Source organism: Nomascus leucogenys, unplaced genomic scaffold (genome assembly GCF_006542625.1).
Source record: "Nomascus leucogenys isolate Asia unplaced genomic scaffold, Asia_NLE_v1 001262F_44854_qpd_obj, whole genome shotgun sequence".
Classification (NCBI taxonomy): domain Eukaryota; kingdom Metazoa; phylum Chordata; class Mammalia; order Primates; family Hylobatidae; genus Nomascus; species Nomascus leucogenys.
The window spans coordinates 4,762-21,753 of record NW_022096826.1 but is presented as its reverse complement, the minus strand read 5'-3'; the positions used below and the strand labels follow the sequence as shown (position 1 = coordinate 21,753).

The following is a 16,992-nucleotide window of genomic DNA, read 5'->3' as shown; positions in this document are numbered from 1 at the left end:
GTGACTATTACTTATATTATCCTTTACTCCCTTCTATTAAAACTGTATTAGTTTACACATTTGTATAACTCAGATAATGAAATGTGCAACTGATTGCCTACAAATTACAATTGATATTAATGATGCTACTGGGAGGCCACCGCTACAATGGCTGCACCATGTCTAGGGACTTGCTATCTTTGCTAAGTTACATGGGATTGCCTATGTATGAAATGGAGGTGGAGGATGGGTCTGAGGACACAGCAGCACTGCCCCACCCTGATGTGTAAGCTCCGGATGGGGCCCCTGGCACTGCGTGGCCACCAGCTGCAGGTGGGATCGAAATGGCCAACTACACAGCAGTGTCCAGTGTGTTACAGCCAGGGGCAGGCAAACCCCGGGACTGTGGCCACAAGCACTGCTGGGCAAGCCGCGAGGTGGGCTTCTGGCCCTGGACATGCCACGATGTAACCCAGGTGGGTGGGGGTCAGGTGGAGGAGGAGGACGGTGCCTCAGAGGGGTGTCAGGGAGGAGGGGGGTGCAGGAGTGGTGGTCGGTCAGATGCTGGGCTGCCACCAGGGTCAGGCAGCAAACCACAGTGACAGGGACATGCTCCCCAACCCTCTCCCCACCCGACCCTTCCTACTTGCCTTCCTCCCCCCACAACATGTCCCCACCACTGACAACATGTGATGACGACGATGGGATGGGACCTTCCAACCGGCCAGGGCCAATGAACCCCACACCATGAAACATGTGAGGCATGAGGGAGCCCCCAATGGAGGAACTTGGACTGCTTTGGTGGCCATGGGAACTGGGCCCCAGCTGGCTCTCTTCTCTCTCCGTCTTCAGGGGCAGTGGTGTCACCCTCTCTTTCTCACAGCCAGGAGCCCCCCTTCCTGCTGCCACAAAAAGCATGACCAGGCAGGGCCCATGTGGGGAGGGGGAAGAGGTGGGCACAGCAGAAGAGGAGGGCAGACATCACCAGGTTGCACTTGGGGGGACAGAGGTCCCTGGTGGGCCCTGCGAGGGAAGCCCCAGCCATGCACCCTGAGGAAGCTGGAGGCACCCCCAGGAGTGATTGATCAACAAGTGATGCTCAGACAGGTGTAGCCCTGAAAAGAACCTGGGCCACAAGTGAGTTCAAAGTGTCAATGATCAATGTGTCCTTCAGTTCACATTAATTCTCACAGCTAGCTGCATTTTTCATTGACACAGGAGCAGAGTGATCCACCGTAAGAGTCGTACAAGGTCGATTTGGTGAGGGTGCTCCCGACAGGAGGAGGCCCTCCTGGCACAGCACGTCCCCTAGTGGGGTTGCCTCAGGCCAGCCAGTCAGACAGCAATGGGACCAGATACCAGAGAGGGGTCAGAAGATTTCACCACACAGGGAGGAACGTGCCAACCACAGGGGGCAAATGCTGACACTACCCCTCAGGCGCCTGGGGGTTCCTGCTCCCATGGTGCAGGACACATGCCACACACACAGCACAGTCGTGATGGCACGAAGGCCACCATGTAAAGCCCCCACCCGAAAGCCGCCGTGACTGTGGCATCAGCGGCAACAGGCAAGTGCAACACGGCCCTGGCCAGGGGGCGGAGTCCACGGGCTTACCACACCCGACCCATGGGCAGATGGACAACCCCCCAAGGGGTCCTTAAACCTCCATGCCAGAACGTGCTAGGTACCTGGACGGCGGGGGGATCGATGAGGATGGGAGACCAGTGTCTTGCCGCTGACCCTCGAGATGCCCTAGCAGGAAGGCTGGGGAGAGCAAGTGGAGTGAGCTGGGCCATGCCCAGTGGCACGGTGTGGCAAAGGTGATGATGGTGGCAGTGGCAGTGATGGGTACCCCGCCAGCCCAGATGGGAGCTGCTGGGATGGGGCAGGAAGATGGGCCCTGGTGGGGAGGGCACTAAGACCCCCACCCATCTGTGACACCAAGAACAACCCCTGTGCCCACTGACACACATTTGAGGGGCACGGCAGGGGACCACTCCCCACTGCTCACCAGGCTGGCAAGCAATCCAGCCTGCCCCATGACAGGCACACACTCTCCCATCCCTGCACGCATGTCTCTCTCTTCCCTCTTGCTCCCTCCCGAGTTCTCTGGCCCTCCCAGCTGGTAGGCCTGTGCAACAAACGAAAGGCATCACCCCGACCATGCACGCGCTGCAGGGGGAACAGAGTCGGCCAAGGAGGAAGGACGCGGTGGCACTGCCACAGCTTTGCTCTTCTTTGTTAATGATCCTTCTGCAGTTTCACCTATGGAAACGTTGTTACAACTTCTACTTCCACTAGATAGTCAAGTTCGACCATCTTCTCAGCGCTCCACCAGGGCCATGGGCTGGCCCAATTGGGCTGATCCAAGGGCCTCACTAAACCACCCAATTTGTAGTAGTGACGCGCAGTGTGTAAAAAGGACAGGGACTTAATCAATGCAATCTTATAACCCACACTTACTGAGAATTCCTCATTCATGAGGAAAAATTGAAATCCCCGATCACCATCATGAATGGGGTTCAAAAGGTTACCCGCATCTGCCACATAGGGTAGGCACAAGCTGAACAGGTCAGTGTGGCACACGTGCAGCCCTGGATATCTGAGGGCATCACAGACTTGTTATTGCTCAATCTCGGGTGGCTGAATGCCACTTGTCCCTCTAAGAAGTTGGGGGGATGGATGGAGCCAAGATGACCGTATAGGAAGAGCTCCGGTCTATAGCTCCCAGCGTGAGCAACACAGAAGATGGGTGATTTCTGCATTTCCATCTGAGGTACTGGGTTCATCTCACTGGCAGTGCTGGACAGTGGGTGGAGGACATTGGGTGCAGAGCACTGTGCATGAGCTCAAGCAGGATGAGGCATCCCCTCACCCAGGAAGTAAAAGGGAGTAAAACAGAAGACAGACACATTGAGAGAGACAGGCAGAAAGAGAGAGAGAGAGAAACAGACAGACAGGCAGAGAGAGACAGAGAGAGAGAGAAAAGACAGACAGAGAAAGAGAGAGACAGAGACAGACAAAGAGACAGAGAGAGGAGGAAGGGTGTGCTCAGGAAATAATTACACATATTTTATAACGCTTTTGATCCTGTAAACAGTGGCCGGGTATTCTTTGAAAACAAATACAACAACCGCAGCAAGAGCAGCAGCAGCATTCGCTTACAGATTTCTAGAAAATAAGATGTTCTGAAGTATAGTAAACATAAACCAGCTCTCACAGCATGTGGAGAGATTCACAAAAGGGCTAGTTAACAACAGGAGAAAACAGCAGTTACATGTCTTGGGGAAAATATACGTCTTCCTGAAAACCGGGGATTTCTACTTCACCTGAAAAGAAATACATACGAAAAAGGAAACACATGAACAAAACAAAACAAGCCAAAAAACACGGGCCAAGGCACCATCCCTGGAAATCATAAGTGAGCAAAATATTAGTTTTCAGAAAGCATTTCTATTTTGGGCAAATACTAAGAAGGCCCAGACTAGAGCTGTGATGCCGTTCCCATCGTGAAACTATGCTGGCTGGAGGGAGGAGAAACTAAAATATCTTGATAAAAGGTGTTTGAGCCAGGGTGAAGCTTTCCTAGGGAGGGAGGCTTGAGGAGTGAAGCAGGGGAAAAACCCCACAACTGCAGACCCGCCCGCTTGCCAACAAGGGTCAAGGGCTATGCAATCGACCCAAGCTGCCTTGGGGGAAGTGGGACTTGCCACCCCCTTCTTCAAAAACAGCGGCCACTGAGTGAGGTCTGATGCCCACTGATGCAAACGCCAGCCTGGCAAGAATGAGATCACCGGCAAGTGGTGGGGGAAGGGGAGAGAAGACCGAGGCACACCCGGGTGGCTCCCGAAGGTTTCCAAGCAGGGTGTTGGGAGGCAGGGGGTGAGGGGTTTGGGGTGAATCCACCTAACTGACTCACTAAATGAAGGTAAAGCGACGTGGGTAGTGGGGGGAGCTGGGGGGCGACTTGAAAATTAAACTGACCTCTCCTAAAGCCCAAGTAGAAGAGTCTATGTGCATGAAAAAAACCAAAACACAAAGAAAACTAAAGCGCTGATCAAAGAGCAATAGGACCCCTGCCAGGCTGGAGGTTCCCTAGGCAATGAGGGAGAGACGGAGAGGCCTCCAGAAGGGAGAGAGAGAAACCAGTTGCCCCAGGCTCGGTGAAGTTGGCGAGACCTCCCTCCATGTCACATCTACTTTCAATAACAGTGGCCGCTAGGTGATGCCCGAAGACAACCGATGCTGCAAGTGTCATTCAGCAAGGAAAATAATGTATGTATGTATGTATTTATTTATTCTGAGACAGACTCTCACTCACTCTACAGCCCGGGCTGTAGTGCAGTGGCGTGATATCGGCTCACTGTAGCTTCTGCATCCCAGGTTCAAGAGATTCTCCCACCTCAGCCTCCTGACTAGCTGGCATTACAGGCGCCTGCCCCACCACACTGGACTCAGTTTTGTATTTTTAGTAGAGATGGGGTTTCACCATATTAACAAGGCTGGCCTCCAACTCCCAACCTCAGGTGATCCACCCACCTCAGCCTCCCAAAGTGCTGGGATGACAGATGTCAGCCACCATGCCCGGCCTTAATCATGTATTTTTAAGTTGAGGAGCTTATCAGGGAAATATGAGAAGTACGGACGCCACACGTGACAGAGAGAAAAGTCTGAAAATGCCTCTTCCATCCAAGTGGGGACCCAGCCTCGACCTCCTGAAATCATACACCGAGTGGGGAAGCCCAGCAAGGCCTGTCTGTCTACATTCCTCTTGGCCTCTCTAAGCACATGCTTCTCACTTTCGTGGAAGGGGCAGGGCCCTTCCTGGCACAGGGTGTCTGATAGACTGACAGAGAAAGAGACAGACATAGAAAGACAGACATGGACAGAACGAGACAGAGAGAAACAGAGAGAAAGAGACAGAGAAAGAGAGAAACAGACAGGGAGGGAGAGAGACAGAGAGAGAGACAGAGAGACAGACAGAGGGAGACAGAGAGAAAGAGAGAGACAGAGACAGAGAAAGAGAGAGAAACAGACAGAGAAAAACAGAGAAAGATAAAGAGAAAGAGAAAGAGAGACAGAAAGAGATAAAGGGAGGGAGAGAGAGACAGACAGAGAGGCAGAGAAAGAGAGTAAGACAGAAGACACAGAGAGAGAGACAGGCAGAGAGAGAGAAAGATGGAGACAGAGAGAAAGAAAGAGAGAGACAGACAGAGAAAGACAGAGATGGACAGAGAGAAACAGAAAGAGAGAGAGACAGAGACAGAGAAAGAGACAGAGAGAGACAGACAGACAGAGAGAGAGAGAGAGAGACAGAGACAGAGAGAAACAGACAGAGAGACAGAGAGTGAGAGATAGAGAGAGTGAAAGAGAAAGGGAGGGAGAGAGAAAGACAGACAGACAGGCAGAGAAAGAGAGTAAGACAGAAGACAGACACAGTGAGAGAGACAGGCAGAGAGACAGAGAGACACAGACAGAGAGAAAGAAAGAGAGAGACAGACAGAGAAAGAGACAGACAAAGACAGAAACGGACAGAGAGAAACAGCAAGAGAGAGAGACAGAGAGTGCAAGATGGAGAGAGACAGAGAGAAAGAAACAGACAGACAGGGAGGGAGAGAGACAGACAGAGAGAGAGACAGACAGACAGGCAGAGAAAGAGAGTAAGACAGAAGATAGGCACAGAGAGAGACGGAGAGAGAGAGAAAGAGAGAGAAAGAAAGGCCAGGAGCGGTGGCTCAATCCTGTCATCCCAGCACTTTGGGAGGCATAGGCGGGCAGATCACGACGTCAGGAGATCAAGACCATCCTGGCTAACACGGTGAAACCCTGTCTCTACTAAAAATACACAAAATTAAACAGGCGTGGTGGCGGGCGCCTGTAGTCCCAGCTACTCGGGAGGCTGAGGCAGGAGAATGGTGTGAACCTGGGAGGCGGAGCTTGCAGTGAATTGAGATAGCTCCACTGCACTCCAGCCTGGGTGACAGAGTGAGACTCCGTCTCAAAAAAAAAAGAAAGAGAGAGACAGGCAGACAGAGAAAGAGACAGACAGATACAGACAGAGAGACAGAGAGAAACAGCCAGAAAGAGAGAGAGAGAGAGAGAGACAGACAGGCAGAGAAAGAGTAAGACAGAAGACAGACACAGTGAGAGAGACAGGCAGAGAGAGAGAGACAGAGACAGAAAGAAAGAGAGAGACAGAGATGGACAGAGAGAAAGAGACAGAAAGAGAGAGGGACAGAGAATGAGAGATAGAGAGACAGAAAGGGAGGGAGAGAGAGACAGAGAGAGAGACAGACAGGGAGAGAAAGAGAGTAAGACAGAAGATAGACACAGAGAGACAGAGAGAGAGAGTGAGAAAGACAGACTCAGAAAAAGAAACAGAGAAAGAGATAGAAATAAACAGAGACAGACAGAGAGAGACAGAGAGAAACAGACGGAAAGAGAGAGACAGAGAGAGAGAAACAGACAGGGAGGGAGAGAGAGAGACAGACAGGCAGAGAAAGAGAGTTAGACAAAAGACAGACACAGTGAGACAGGCAGAGAAAGAGAGACAGAGACAGAGAGAAAGAGACAGACAGACAGAGAAAGAGACATAGAGAAAGATAGAGACAGACAGAGAGAGACAGAGAGAAACAGACAGAAAGAGAGAAGGTCTTAGCCCAGTAGTGACACAGTGCCTTTTCTTTCATTTTCTCTATTTTCTGTTTCTTTTCTGGTTTTCTTTTCTTTTCTTTTTTCTTTTCTTTTCTTTTCTTTTCTTTTTTCTTTTCTTTTCCTTTCTTTTCCTTTCTTTTCTTCTCTTTCTTTCTTTCTTTCTTTCATTCATTTATTTGGAGACCAAGTCTCACTCTGTTGCCCAGGCTGTAGTGCAGTGGTGTGATCCCGGGTCACTGCAACCTCTGCCTGCCAGGTTCAAGCAATTATCCCACCTCAGCCTCCTGAGTAGCTGGGATTACAGGGGCCTGCCCCACCGTGCCCTACTCAGTTTCATATTTTCAGTAGAGACGGGATTTCACCATGCTGGCCAGGCTGGTCTTGAACTCCTGACCTCCTGACCCACCCACTTCAGCCTCCCAAAGTGCTGGGATGACAGACGTGAGCCACTGCGTTCAGTGTACAGTGCCATTTCTTAGAAATCACTCATGGGAACACAAACTTACAGGTCATGTGTAGAGATTTTATTTATTTATTTATTTACTTACTTATTTTTTGCGTGGGGAGTTGGGGGGAAGGAGTTTTGCTCTTGCTGCTCAGGCTAGAGTGCAATGGCATAGGGGACTCAAGGAGTCAACCTATGGCAGAGATGACACGTCATTCAGAGCGTAAGGGCCACGGCAAAAGGTGGCAGGGCCTGGGCTTTTAAAGGCTGAAATCCTGGGGGCGCAGGCCTGTCGTCCCAGCACTTTGAGAGGCCCAGGAGGGCTGATCACTTTAGGTCAGGAGTTCAATACAAGCGTGGCCAAAATGGAGAAACCCCGTCTCTACTAAAAATAGAAAAAATTAGCCAGCTGTGGTGGTGCATGCCTGTAATCTCAGCTACTGAAGAAGATTCACTGGAATCCACGAAGCAGAGGTTGCAGTGAGCCGAGAGAGCGCCACTGCACCCTAGCCTGGGTGACAGAGTGAGAGAGACCCAGTCCAGAAACGAGAAAAGAAGAAAAAAAAAGAACAGGCCCAAATACTGCATTGTTGTTAGTAACAAGGAGCTTATTTGATGGGTATAGAGTTTTGTTTCTGCAAGTTGAAAGAAGGTCCCTATGAATGCAAATGATAGTTGCAAAACAATGTGAATGTAGTTAATTTTTCTGAGCTGCACACTTACAATAGCTAAAATGGTTAATTTTGTGTACACTTTACCACTATGTAAAAAATAATTTTTAAATAAACAAACTATAGCTATCTGCAATATCATGAATTAATACCATAACTACAATGTTGCGTAGAAGAAAGTAGATGTAAAAGTATACACATTACACAATTTCACTTACATAAAATCCAAAAAGTGAATGCAACTGAGGTTCTTGCTTCCAGTAATAATTAAGTAAAGTAGTTTGTTGAATAATTCACAGATAACTATAACAAAGCTCTTCGGTCACAGGGCTGCAGAACTGCAATCCCAGCATGCACCAGGCTCAGAGAGAGTGCGCTAATCAGTGGAGGAACGGACGAGGCTCTGCACATCCCACTGGTCTTGCTGGGAGATGCAGCCTCATAAACGCTCCCAGCCCTTTGGTCACAAGGCTGCAGCACTACAATCCTGGCATGCACCAGGCTCAGGGATAGTGCCCGTCACTGGAGGAAGAGGCAGGGCCATGGGCGCCTCAGTAGGCTTGCTGGGAGATGTAGTCTCATAAACACTCCTAGCCCTTTCATCACCGGGCTGCAAGACTACAGTCTCAACATGCACCCAGGTCGGGGACAGTGAGCATTACTGGAGGAAGAGACTGGACCGTGGGCGCCTCCTTCTACTTGCTGGGAGATGTAGTTTCATAAAGACTCCTAGACTTTCCTGTCCCATGGCTACAGGACTACCATCCCAGTGTGCACTGGGGTCAGGGACAGTGCACGTCACTGGATAAAGAGGCGGGGCTGTGTGCATCTCCCTAGGCTTGCTGGGAGATATATGCTCACAAACACTTCCAGCCCTTTCTTCAAAGAGCTGCAGGACTACAGTCTTAGCATGCACCAGTCTTAGGGCCAATGCGTGTCACTGGAGGAAGAGACCGGGCTGTGTGCCCCTCCCTAGGATTGCTGGAAGATGTATTGTCATAAACACTCCCAACCCTTTGGTCAAAGGGCTACAGGACTACAATCCCAGAATGCGCCAGGCTCCAGGGCGAGGTGTAGACCTGGAAGAAGGGGCAGAGTGGTATGCGCCCCACCTAATATGCTGGGAGCTGTAGTCCATTAAAAACTCTCAGCCTGTTTGTAGCTAGGCTCCAGAACTATAATCCCAGCATGTACTGCAATCCGGGGGTGCATAGCCCTAGAGGGAGGGGCAGAGCGGTGTGGACTTCCTGGAGTCCAAAGCACTGCTGAGTTCTTATGCTATGCCGACTCTTTGCAAGGAGAGTGAGTACAGAGGTGCACCTGGAGGGCAGGTCTTGGCTGACCATTGAGGAGGGTATTACCCTACGAAGATACCTTACCTTTTCCCAAATCGGACGGCTTGTCCTCACCCAATTGGCCCTATCCTTCTCAGATTCCTCTTTCAGTTGCACCCACGGTTCTTTCCAGAGCATTACGTCTTCTGCAGCCCGGGGCGCTGCCTTCTTTCCTAAACTGCTGTGAAAACTTTCCTGATGTCCGAGACACTGTCCATTGCGACGCAGCCCTCTTTTTTCTCTAGCCAGAGCACGCACTCAACAGTTTTAGAGAGAAATCTTCCACCTGGCCTGCCTGTGATCAGCTTCAGAGCTCTGCAGATTGTGACAAGGACTGTGGCTTCCTGGAAATGTCACTCTTAAAGTCGCCTTTTTCATGAATGTGAAAATCTAGGCATCAGAAAAGTTAATTATTGGGTTGCACAAAATCTGCTAAGAGCAAAGGAGAAAACCCCATTTCCAAGGCGTGAGTCTTGTGAGCCATTTTCATCAACCCATTTAAGTGGACAAGCTCCAAAATGCAACCTGAAGCTGCTGACTATTTAGGCATTTTACACTTGAAATCAATAGTCTCATCTCAAGTCAGGCCTGGCTTGCCAGTGGCTCAGAGCCACAAATGGGACCTGTTACCTCAGGAACAGATAGTGTTCCAGCTTTACCGGAGCAACTTTTAAGATGTGGAGCTCTTGGGGTCATTTGAAACCCGCTATCTTCAGTAGGGACTTTTACTTCTAGAAAACATTTGCATTTTGATTTTATCTGTCTTCAAGCTGACCCTTTGTTTATTTTAATAGTAAAAAACACATTCCTGGGTGGAGATTTAAGATACTAATGAGACATGCAATGTATGCACAGATGTGTACAGCTACTGCACTTGTGCACCCAGAAGACCGGTCAGAACATGCTTACTGTGACACTTCTTTCCACCTTCTTATGAATAATCATGCAAAACTCCCATAAAGAGGGTTTCTCCAGCAATAATTAATGCCGTCTCACTTTTATGAACAGGCTGCCCTGGAATCTCCCTCTCAGACTGTACAGTCTATTCTGCACTTAATTTTCAAAATATTCTCTCTTTTTTTGCAATAAATTATGCTGTACTTTTTTTGTTGTGTGTCTCTTGTTTAAATTCTTTCAAACTAAGGAGATAAGAACCAAGGTATTACATCAGCCATCAACATGTCTGGTGCCATGACCTGGGGCGAGGTTTGTCTGCTTCATTAATTTCAGTTTCCCTTTACTTACAGTGAATACTATGGCAGTTCCAGACTACCTGGTTAACTATCGCTGCTTGTTCCAGCGCTGTTTCAGTAAAGTTCTGGGGGAAACGTGTTTAAATCACCTGTATTCTTTAGAGGGAGAATATATGTGCGCTCTCCTTTTGGCTGCTACTTCTGTGGTATTGATAAATACACTGACCACATGGGTTGCCCTCAATATTTCATATTTGGGCTACCTTGCTTCTTAGTTTCACATCTTTCTGGCCACACTTCAGACTCAGCTTATCGTTTGCTGTCCCTTCAGTAATACTCTATCTCCACCTAGTGGCTATTGTAATGTATTTTCTGGTCAGGTTTTCTGTTGACAAAATTTTTGTTTCGTTTTGAGCAGCACATTAAGAGAACCCTGTCCCTTCAGGTTTATGCACTTCCCAGCTCCGTGAAATTGTTCTTCAACAGGCTTTCTTTGCTGGGCAAAAGTTGCACGGTAGATGCCCGGTCATAGGGATTGCATCTGAGCATTCCAGGCGTTATAATTGGACATCACAAATGGCAACCCAGTGAATTAGGGCAAGGCTTGTCAGCCGGACATCTGCTCCCCAGCCATCAGTGGGGGTCATCTCGGTAGGGCTGGAGATGTCCACCGCTGGGGAGAGCTAAGACGGTGTAGGGCAAATGCCTATGACCTACTAGAGCTTCAGTTAATGGGGTTTGGAAGGGATGCGCTGGACACTTGGTGGTTACACTTGGCCCGTGGTGATGCCCACAGCCTCCTGGACTTCAGTAAATGTTCTGACATTTCAGGATTCTGGCACCGTGGGAGCCGCTTCCTCTACTGTCACTGAAACACCCCTGGGATGTATATCTAAAAATTAGAACAGCTTTTGGCTAAATGAACTTAGAAAAAAGAAAACTTTATCTTCTTTCGTAACACTATTTAGCCTCCCTACAGATTAGCTGAGAAAACATGGCTGGAGAATGAGACTGTGAGCTTTAACTCCATCTTACAGCTAGAACTTTTCTGTGAAAATCAGGGAAAATTGTCTGAAGTATCCTATGTGCAAGTTTTTCTGGCCTGACAACAAAACCCAGCTCTATGCAGCACCTGTGGGCTAAAGCCTAGTAAGCGAGAAAGCCCCTAAGAAGAATTAGAAGATCATCTCTTATTAAGGGGAAGGGACCCCAGAACCCACAGCCCAACACCAGCTCCAGACAGGGGCCCTCAGTGCCCCACAACTCTTTTAGAATCCCCAGCGTCCCCACACTACCAGAATCTTCTGTAGAATCTAAATTTGTTTCACCTCCTCCTTATGCTCCTTTCTATCAGCCTTTGCCAAGTACAATAGAGACCAGCCCAGCTGCAGTTACTCACAGTGGGACTTCACACCATCCAGGTCCAGAGACATTGCTTCCCTTACAGAAAGTCCCAAATGGAGAGAGGACCATCAGAGTGCTTGTTCTACTCTCAATAAATGATCTAATCCAATGTAAACAACAACTCTGATGGCCCTCAGGCAACTTCAGCGCATTTACTGAAGCATTCCAGGCTCTAACTTTGACCACCATTCAACTGTACCATCCATAAATGGACTGAACGACTGCTGCCAACTTAGCTGCCCAAACTTTTGCTTATTGGCAAAAAATAGAAAATACAACATTTGTTCCTTTCACCATGTTAATGCAAAATACTTCTGCAGCATAAATGTCACCATAAGGTGGAGCCTTGGGAATCCAGTAGAAACTATCTCAGAAAACCTCAATGGGTCCGCAACAAGCAGCAGAGGCCTCAACAGACTTCAACAACGTCTAGACTCCATGGCCACTGCAGTCCGACAAAACCAAAGAGTCTGGGATCTTCTCCCAGCCAGGCAAAGAGGAACATGTTTATATCTAGAAGAAGAATGCTGTTTTGGAGATCAATCATCCCGTTTAGTCCAAGAAATAATTAATAATATCATCACCCAGGCAGACAAAATTGAATCTCTACGAATTTTAATGGAACATGAAAGCAACGTCTATTACCTGCCTTACTCTCTTTAATAGTAACAGCCATTACTATACTTTCAGCTTTTACTCTTTTTCCAATTTTGTTTAAAATGTTAACTGATTTCCTGCTGTCTTGCTTACGGCAACTCCATGTTTGCATGTTGGCTTTGCAAGGCTTTCAACCTTCGGCTGCCAACATCTTGGCCACTGGTTCCACGAATGACATGGTTTACACCTGGTTAGATCACACAGGAAGAAACTTTAGGGCCCAGGCTAGGCAGAAATAACATCCACTCAGCAGGAAACAGCTGCAGAAAAAATGACCTAGCCCCTCAACCTCCAATATTATTATGACCCTAAGATCTCTTCAGGGGAAATTGAGGCAGAATAGATCAGAATAGATAGTCAAGAAAATGACCATGATCTCGGGATAGAGAAACATGGGGAAAAGAAAGAGAGATCAGAGTGTTACTGTGTCTATGTAGAAAGAAGTAGACATAAAAGACTCCATTTTGTTCTGTACTAAGAAAAATTATTCTGCGTTGAGATGCTATTAATCTGTAACCCTAGTCCGAACCCTGTGCTCACAGAGACTTCTGCTGTGTTGACTCAAGTTTTAATGGATTTAGGGCTATGCAGGATGTGCTTTGTTAAAAAAGTGCTCGACGGCAGTATGCTTGTTAAAATTCATCACCACTCCCTAATCTCAAGTACCCAGGGATACAATACACTGCGGAAGGTCACAGGGACTTCTGTCTAGGAAAACCAGGTATTGTCCAAGGTTTCTCCCCATGTGACAGTCTGAGATATGGCCTCCTGGGAAGGGAAAGAGCCGATCGTCCCCTAGCCCGACACTCGTAAAGGGTCTGTGCTGAGGAGGATGAGTAAAAGACCTCTTTGCAGTTGAGATAAGAGGAAGGCATCTGTCTCCTGCTCGTCCTTGAGCAACGGAATTTCTTGGTGTAAAACCCGATTGTATGTTCTATTTACTGAGATAGGAGAAAACAACCTTAGGGCTGGAGTTGAGACACACTGGCCGCAACACTGCTCTTTAATGCACCCAGATGTTTGTATACGTGCCCATCAAGGCACAGCACCTTTTCTAACCTTGTTTATGACACAGAGACATATGTTCACATGTTTTCCTGCTGACCCTCTCGACACTATTACCGTATTGTCTTGCCACATCCCCCTCTCCAAGATGGTAGAGATAATGATCAATAAATACTGCGGGAACTCAGAGACCAGTGCCGGCGCGGGTCCTCGGTATGCTGAGTGCCGGTCTCCTGGGCCCACTTCTCTCTCTCTATGCTTTTTCTCAGTTTCTCTTTCTTTTCTCAGTCTCTTGTTCCACCTAATGAGAAACACCCACAAGTGTGGAGGGGCAGGCCACCCCGTCATTGAAACTGTGGTAACTGTACAGCCAACAAAATAAGCCTTAGCATTCGCATTGTAATTGGGCTCATTCAAGCAAAGCTATCCTCATTAAGGGCTTTCTGTTCTAGAGAGCATGTGCATTTTGATTTTACCTGTCCTCAAACTTAACTTTTGCTTATTTTAATAACAAAAAATACCCCACCCCAGCTGGGCATGCTGGCTCACACCTGTACCCCCAGCACTTTGGGAGGCTGAGTAGGATGGATCACTTGAAGCCAGAAGCTCAAGACTAGATTGGCCAACATAGTGAAACCCCGTCTCGACGAAAAATACAAAAATTAGCCGGGTATGGTGGTGCATGCCTGTAATCCCAACTACTCAGGGGGCCGAGGCACAAGAATGGCTTGAACTCGGGAGGCAGAGGTTGCAGTGAGCAGAGATTGCACCACCACACTCCAGCCTGGGCAACACAGCGAGACTCTGCCTCAAGCAAACAAACAAAAATACACTTCTGGCTAGAGGTCTAAGATGCTAATGAGACACGCAGCATATGAACAAGCGTGTACAGCTACTGCGCATGTGCACACAGAAGACCACTCAGAACATGCTTACTAGCAGCTCTTCTTCCCCCCTCCTTATTAATAAGAATGTAAAACTCCCATAAGGGGGTTTCTCCAGCGACAATCCACGCTGTCTCACTCTTATGAGCAGCCCGCCCTGGAGTATCTCTCTCACCGTGTATTCTGCACTTAATTTTTAAATTTTTTTCTTTTCCAATAAATTATGCTGTACTTCTTTTCTGTGCGTCTCTTGTTTAAATTCTTATAAACTAAGAAGACAAGAACGGAGGTATTACACCAGCTGTCAACACAGCAATAAATCAGCCTCCTTCCTGTGGGCGTAGTCCATGCAGAAAAGGAGAGTCTCATCACCTAGGTGCTGGACCCAGAGATACGTCACAATTTATCTTATGCACAAAGTTAAGGTAATAGAGGAGAGTCATATTAAATAGTTTCTGGGCCCAGGGATACGTCACAATGGCTCTTGTGAGTAGAGATCAGGCAGAATAATCACATAACTGGTGTGCTGGACACAGCGATAAGCCAACCTTTCACCCGTGGGCAAGTCCCAGGCAGGAAAGAAGAGTCACTGCATTTAGGTGCTTGCTGCAGAGGTACGCAATAATCTCTCTTATGGGCAAAGCCCAGGTAAGAGAGGAGAGTCACATCTTGAAGGTGATTAACATAGAAATATGTCCCAAGAAACTTTTTAGGCAGGGCCCATACTGGATCTTCTTATCTTCCAGATGTTAGGTCCAGGGAGAAGTCAGAATACCCAAAATACACAGGGCTCAGTCAATAAAGGAGAGCCACATCACCTAGGTGCTGGGTCTAGACATATGTCACATCTCTTTTATGGGAAAAGGTCGGGTGAAAAAGCAGGTCACATCAAATAGTTGATAGGCCCAGAGATATGTCACATTGCCTCCTGCTTGAAGTGTCTAGGCCAAAGACTCACATCACCTCGGTGCTAGGCCCGCGTTCCCATATAAATATTCAACCAGAGTTGAAATGGTGGCTCAGTTCTAAACCCAGCTTATAGGCAAGGGTGGACTCTCCTAATATGACATAGTTAATTGTAGTGACGTTGACTTTCATACCCGGGCTTAATGCCACAAGTACGATCATGGGTCCCTAACAGCAGGAAGGTCTCACAGTTAATTGCAACTCTCATTCATACTGTATAGCACCATTGGGTAGTACACAGAGAGTGCTAACTGGGCTGAGCACACAAGTGAGATTGTGGCACTCATATGCACATCCAGCCAACAGTAAATATTGTCATCCTCTCACATGAACACAGGTCACTCTTGAGGTTCTGAATCTCACATCCGTAGTCAGTCAAAGGTGGGAAAAATTGACTCATATATGGATATTCATGGGTTGGTGACTCTCAGACCAAGATTCAGCACAACTGTGAGGCTGTGACTTCACTAAGGTGACACAATCTGCAGAGGAATTGAGGCTCTTATGCACAAATCCAGTCTGGAGTTGGGATGGTTACTCGTGGGCTTAGACCCAAAATACCACAGGTGTTGAATGTCATGCCTACAACTAAGACAGTTGCGGGATTGTTAATCTCATTCCTGGACCATTCTGCAGGTTTCATCATGAAATCTCCCAGTATCTAGCACCTGAGTGACTTGACGCTCTTGCTTGGACCCAGACCACAGATGGGGATATCAACATATTGTTGGATCCCGCACCTTGAGGGTGTAACTCTATTCTCTTTCGTTGTCACTGACCACAGTGAGCATTTTGACATGTCGCTGGACCTTGCACCCAGGTGATGTGAGTCTCCCCTTCTGCCTTGGCGCTGCCCACAGGAAGCGTTGTGATATATAGCTTGGCCTCACACACAGGTTTTGTGACTCTCCTGCTTGTGCACTGCCCATATGGGACAGTGTGGTATATTGCTGGGTCCACTACTCAGGCGTTGTAACTCCTCTGCCTGGGCCCTGCCTACAAGGGGCATTGTGACAGATCTCTGCACTCATCAGCCAGGTGATGTGATTCTATTCTCCTGCCTGGTCCGTTTACACAGAAGGGATTGTGACGTGTTGCTGGGCTTAGCACCAAGTTGATGTAGAATCTTCTGCCTGGATCAAGTTCACAGGTCTTGTGACATACTTCTGGGCCCATCACCTATTTAATGCGACTCTCCTCTCTTACCTGAGCATTGCCCATAAGAGAGATTGTGACATATCTCTCAGCCTAGCACCAGGATGATGTCAATTATCCCTGCCTGGGTCATGCCCACAGAGGGAAGTGTGACTTATAACTGGGCACAGCACACAGGTGAAGTGATACTTTTGCCTGGTCCCTACCTACAGGATTCATTGTCAAATACCTCTGGGCTCATCATCTAGACTATGTGACTCTCTACTTCTTCCTAGGGCCTGCTCACATAAGGAATGTGACATATTACTTTGCCCAGTACCTACATGGTGTGACATTTCTCATGTCTGGGCTTTGTCTTGGAGATGAATGTGACACATAGCTAGGCCTGGCCTCTAGGTTCTGTAACTTCTCCTTTTTCAAAATCCTACCCACCAAGGGCATTGAAACATCTCTCTGGGCACTTCACTTAAGTAATGTTACCCTGTTGCCTGGAGCCTCCCCTCAAGGGGTATTGTGACATATTGCTGGACCCAGTATCTATGTGATATACTCTCCTTTCTTGCCTTGGTCCTGCATACATTGTGTATTGTAATATATGGCTGGGTTCAATGACTAGGTGATGCAATTCTTATGCGTAGACCCTA

The 16,992-nt window shown here is 48.1% G+C and overlaps 1 pseudogene; it reads right to left on the bottom strand.

The window, feature by feature from the left end:
* Nucleotides 1–1,072: 1,072 nt before the first annotated feature.
* On the bottom strand, nucleotides 1,073–1,223 carry LOC115834052 (annotated as a pseudogene).
* Between the last annotated feature and the right edge of the window lie 15,769 nt (nucleotides 1,224–16,992).